The following is a 6,000-nucleotide window of genomic DNA, read 5'->3' as shown; positions in this document are numbered from 1 at the left end:
TGGAAGGGACCTTTCAGATAATCTAGTCCAATCAACCACCTAACAACACTGACAAAAACCATCACAAGCCTTCTGCAGTAGTGAGGGGAAGTATTCACCACTCCGGTACTGATGCAAATGGCACCAGCACCCTCACTAATGCCCTGAAGGCATCTCTGGGGGTTTGAAAATAGCCAGGGTAATTCTGCCTGAACTTTTGTGTAGGAAGGAGGCAGCAGGAGGTTCCATGTACCAGCAGCTGGGTGCCAACAGAAATTGCTCTAAATTAAAACTGAGTCTTCATACTGAGAAATAGTCACATGGTAACTGTGTGACCACAGCCTGCCTTTCCTATAGGTCTCCTTGCTCACGCTTACTGCAAGTGCTGCTCTTGACCTGAGCCCATGCAGACTGCTCCCACAGAGAGAAGTTTTCCAAGCTTTACCTAGAGAGAACAATTTACATAATCTGCCCATTTTCCTTCACAGTGGGAGTCACTTTGCTTGAACAAACTCTTACTTGCACTGAAGAGGGTTTTTTGCTTGCAGTAACTTGCTATAGCTGGGATATGAGGTCAGGGCACTGGTCCAGTCTGAGTCACTGGGAGACCATACGATGCTGCTGAGTTGGCTCCAGGGTTGTCAGGATTTTGGCCTTTTCATTAGCATTTATTTTGAAAACACAAGTGAGAGAATATCACCTTTTTTATTTTTTTTAAGAAAAAAAAACACTTTTAAGCCACATAATTATAGAGAAAAGGTAATAACTGTAAAGTAAATGGACCCTAATGGCTCAGAAGCAGGAAAGTAAATACCAAGATCCTGAGATTTTTCGCTATTTCAATTGATCTTCTATTTTACCGTACCTAAAAACCCTCATACTTCAGGCTGACAGCGTCATGTCTGTTATATGGCTGTGCTTTTTTTTCTCATACTAGTTAACAAGATTCAGCATAGTGAGCTACGGTACTTTGTTCAGATATTTGTTCACAAAGAGGTGTTGTCAATCCTTTGCAAGGTTTACTCACCAGCACTCAAAAGTCAGCTTCAGTTATACAGGCATGGATTTTATCCGAATAATTAACACATCCTCAAATTCAACCATTAGTAACATCAAGACGTTGTAGTCTCTTAGAACAAGGGAAAGGAGTATGCAATCTCAGAAATCTATTTTCCTGCCAGTGAGTGATTAGTGGAACCCAATATTGATGTTCCACAAGAACTGCCCCTATCAGCTCTGGCTATGTCTACGTACATTATCAAATACCTTGGTATAATAGGACAGATCCATACACCAAAGCAGTTGGTGCTGATTCCCCCTCATTAAAAGTCGTTTGTGGGTTTTACCTCATACCAGCCCTAGTCTGGTCCTCTGGACCACCTGCACCATGCATTTGGCTTAATACACACGCTCAGTATGCATCTGATCTGTATTTCCTCATCACGGGTTATAGTGCATTTGCCGTGCACCCGGAGATCCTGGGGAACAGGGATAGCCAAGACCTGTACATTGCTGCTCTAAAGCAAAGCAGTAATCTGGACACAGCCTTTCTATCCCCTTGGATATTAATAACATTTTAGACAGAAAGCAAGCAGTGGAGGGTTGGTTTAAGTTACACAAGAATGGTGGGCTGTTGTTAGAGAAAAGGAACATTAAGTCAGGAAATTACCTGGGGTTTTTTCAGTTGCTTCAAGGACAATGGTGAGTATGTAATGGCTGAAACTCTTCTACTTCCGCTTGGGAGTTCACAAAGAGAACCCCTGAGAGGAACAGCAGGTCCCACTAAGCAAGTTGTGCCCACACTACACTCAGAAACCTGAGTATGGGGAGCAGGCACATCTGAATCTCCTCTGGACCAGAAGTGTTATTACTGTCTGGAAAATTATTTTGTTTCCTATTAATACTGCAAATGCTGTGTTGCATGGATTGTCTACCATGGAGTTCTCCATCACCATGTCCCTCATCTGGGAAATACAGTCATTCCAATAAGTTTTAGATTTCTTTCAGATTCCTTTGCGGCCAGACATTATGCATACATGTTACACATTTTGTAAGCTAATACACTGATGTCACCTAAGGTGCCGACATCTGTAGAGAGCAGTCCTGCAAATGGCATGGCAAGCTGTTCCACAAAATTCTGTATCCTGCCAGGCCAGCTGGCGGAAAGGCACTAGTCTAACCAATTACATTACTCAGACAATTGCTAGTACCAATCCTTCTTTGCAGGTTTGCAACATAAAAAAATTAATAAGGCTTTCTGGAGCTCTTTGGACTGCCCTTTCTTTTTGAGACAGTCATGACTTCTAAGAACCTGGTAAGTTGAAGGGCTTGTTTTTCCTCCGCTAAAATGTGGGACCTCTCCTGTTCTGAGATTTATACATCACTATTTACAGGATCATCTTGAACTGTATTTATAGACAATATCCTTTTATAGCAGTGGCACATTTATTGGTTGGCTATTCTGTTTCATTTTCCTTTTTTAATGGCAACCTTTCACTCTATTATGACCAACTCCTGGCATTTTGCTTGAGCTCAATCAGGGTGGGCCTAAGTATGAAGCTTTGAAAAAAGCCTGACACTTCTCTCCCTCCAGTGCACACCAGCTGTGCTTTGTGCATGATTAATTCTCCCAAGGATTATGATATTTTTATTTATTTGTCTCCTTTGCCCATGGTAATACTATCTATGTATTTCCTAACCTACCCACCAAAATAGTCTCTGACCTAGTCAGATCATACAGAGATAAACTGGAAAAAAGCACCGATGGGTGTTTTTATATATGATCCAAATCTCTGATCCTGATTTTTTAAGAAAGCATAAATGTTTCTGCTTCTCCTGTTTCCTCTTTCAGTGATTGCCAAATTCAGCTTCCAGAGAGAAGAGACTGGAAGAGACTAAACCACCCCCTGCTTCAAAAAGCTAACTACAGCATCCGTTCATTTGCATTGCAGCAATTACCCATTTCTATTTGGAAATACTCTCACCAAAAATATCCTCATATCTTTCTTCAGCTTGGATGGATTTGTCCCAACTTGGTGTCAGAGAACTCAAGGAACTAGTCCCATGACAAATACAGGCTTATTATCCAAATCGGAGCTACTTTTTTTCTTGGCAAAGAAACACAGGTCAGAGGTGTAGGGGAGAAGCAGGGGAGGTAGGAACTGCATGTTCAAAGCAGCCTTGGGGATTTAAAAGTATGTCTTCCATTGAAGTTAACTGGTGACCAGCAGACAAGAGGTGAAATTTCCCAGGACTTGCTTTGGAAAGCTCAGCCAAGGAATTATTTTCAGAAAATCATCTGTTAGAGAAATTTCCTTAGTGATACGGAATTAATTCAAACTGTAAAAGCATCAGGAGATTCATGTCATTTTACATACGCTACACCTATTGCTCCAGAAAACACCACAGTTGACAGAAGAAGAAACTGACTCCTACTACAATGGACCTTCTCTAGGACCTCTAGCAAGTAGCAATAAAATTCCACCAGATGCAAATGATACTGTTGTAACACCCCACTTGCAAAAGCAAGAAACAGGCTCACGGCATGGACGTGCCTCCCTGAAAAATATGGCACAGGCTGTGTTTCTTGAGAAAATGGTCCTCTAAAAGGATCTCAGGGTCCTTGGAAAAGGAAAGAGCCAGCAGTAAGATCGGCCATCACTAACAGCAGAGACATGGGCTGTCTAATGAGCAGTACCAATTCTGAGCCTCTCCACGGAGTGGGAAGTGAAGCGTATGGGCTATGTGCTGCTACATCAGCTGAACAGAGAAGTGAGCAGGGCCAGAGGCTCACAGAAAACTCTGGGCGATTGCAATTGCCTGTGAGCCCTACAGCTATGACTTCAGCCATCTGGCATCTCCTACAGCACATCCGCGTGGGCTTGCCTCCCTGCCTCCCATCAGCAGCAAGTGGAGCCCATTCACCATGGGCCAGCAAGCATTTCAGAGGGGAAGTGAGGGAACTTCAGCATTTGAGCAGTCTCTGCTCAGCCTGGAGCCTAGAAGATCTAAGAATCTAACCCCAGTGGGGGGGACCTGCAGGGTTTAGCGCTTCAGAAACCTGTGCAATTGAGATGGGAAATCTCGTATCGGTGATTCTAGTCACCTATCATTGAATGCTCTGGACCTTCTCTTTATCTCCCTCTTCCTCCCTGGAATTTGCTCATCAACTGCTTGTCTTCAAAATCTACGTTCTCAGGCAAAAAGTGTACTGACTCCAAGTGGAGGAGGCAGGTCACAGTGGGTGTTTCCCACACGAACTTTTCATCCATAATTCCCTCCCACATAAAGGACAAAGCTACATTTTTATTATAAATCAACCCCAGAGAATAACCACTATCTGAAAAAATGTTAACAATTAAACAATAATTCAGGGATTTTGAAATTAAGTACCCTGTGTGTGAACAGATTAAGAGAATATTGTCTATGTAATTCTGGAGAAAACCAATTAAGCTTACCATCTAATGAGCAATGATGCTCTCTCACATCTGCCAGCAAAACGAATCAACATAATCTATTGCAGGTGGTTGTGCTTTCTATTCACTATGCTACAGAAATGATTCAGCACCACAAATTATGGAACCATAATCAGCAATTGGTAATATGGGGGAGTTTACACTTTTCTTAGTTTATAGGCTCGTAGCTACTATTACGTCAAAAAAAAAAAAGCGCTCAGATTTGTGCCCAAAATTAACATCTACTCATAATACTTCAACATTATCTTTTTTTACCAACTTTTAGATTATCACATGGCATTTCAAGACCCCATCCAAACCATAAATAATGACAGAAGTTCAAGAATCATCACTTTCTGCCACAGCTTTGTCTTTCACGTAAATGATCAGAAAGTCATCAAATCAGGAGACAGATTTCCTCCTTGCATTGCAAGGGAGGGTAACAGTTTTCCTATTCTGTTTCTACCATATTTGGCAGAATCTTGTTATTCAGTAAAGCATCATTTTTCCTTTGGTAAAGGCTCTCTGATAACAATCTTACATGACCTTCAACCAGCTTCTAAAAATGTTTGTCCTTAGTAGGAAAATGTTTTGGTATATAGTTGTGTATAAAAAACCCAAGCCCCTGATACAATGTTGTACAACCATAATCAAAAGGACTCCATATTTTTCTAATATTGCATAAAATTACTACTTTCTGGCACAATGGACTCTTCCAATATGAGTCACCTAAATGTGCAGAGTCCCACAGTAAATCCATGAACACCTGATACAAAGCCATTGAACTGAGGGCAATTAAAGAGAAATGTGGCCACTATCCATAGCTGCAACTAAAACCAGTATAAGTACAGCCCACCCTGTGGTCATCTCCAAGTTGATATATGGCTCAAGTAATTGGTACTGGAGTTTCCTCCATAAGAAATCCAAATAAAGCAATTCAAATAAAATAGAAATAATAACATTATTGCATTGTATTCTTCAACCTATTATGCTACTGTTCAAAGGAAACAAATTTTTGTTCAAGAAAAGGAATCAGAAATTTGCAGGGGTTTTAGGGAAATAAAATTTCACTTTTAACAGTCCAAATAGGAGTTGGATACAGAATCTATGTCATTGTAGGTCTCTGACATCTAAAAGTTTAGAAACCTGAAATAGCAAGTAGCACATCAGAAATTATGTTCTTTTTCAGTTCATGTTAGAGAAAGTTTCAAATCAAAATAACAGAAAACAGATTTTCCTTATCCCCATGGTATTCTTAACATTATTTTGAAATTTACTTAAAAAAATTATCTATTTGAAATCCTTAAATAAACTAAACATTGTGAAGACACTTTCCATTTATATTTTTGATTGCTTGTTTCTTTTGTGGTTTTTTTGGGGTGTGTGTGTTATTTTTCTTCGTTTTTCTTTGCTTGGGGAGGCCATTTGTTTGCTTAATAAAAAAAAACATTTGCTAACTTTAATTTGAAGGCAGATGGTCTCTTCAGTTTGGCTCTTGCTTTTTCTTTGAAACCAGTGTACCTTAACTTCACAAAGCATCCCGAGGTCACTAGGTGCCTCCACAGCC

Source organism: Chroicocephalus ridibundus, chromosome 3, assembly GCF_963924245.1.
Source record: "Chroicocephalus ridibundus chromosome 3, bChrRid1.1, whole genome shotgun sequence".
Lineage (NCBI taxonomy): Eukaryota > Metazoa > Chordata > Aves > Charadriiformes > Laridae > Chroicocephalus > Chroicocephalus ridibundus.
This window is presented reverse-complemented; position numbering follows the sequence as displayed.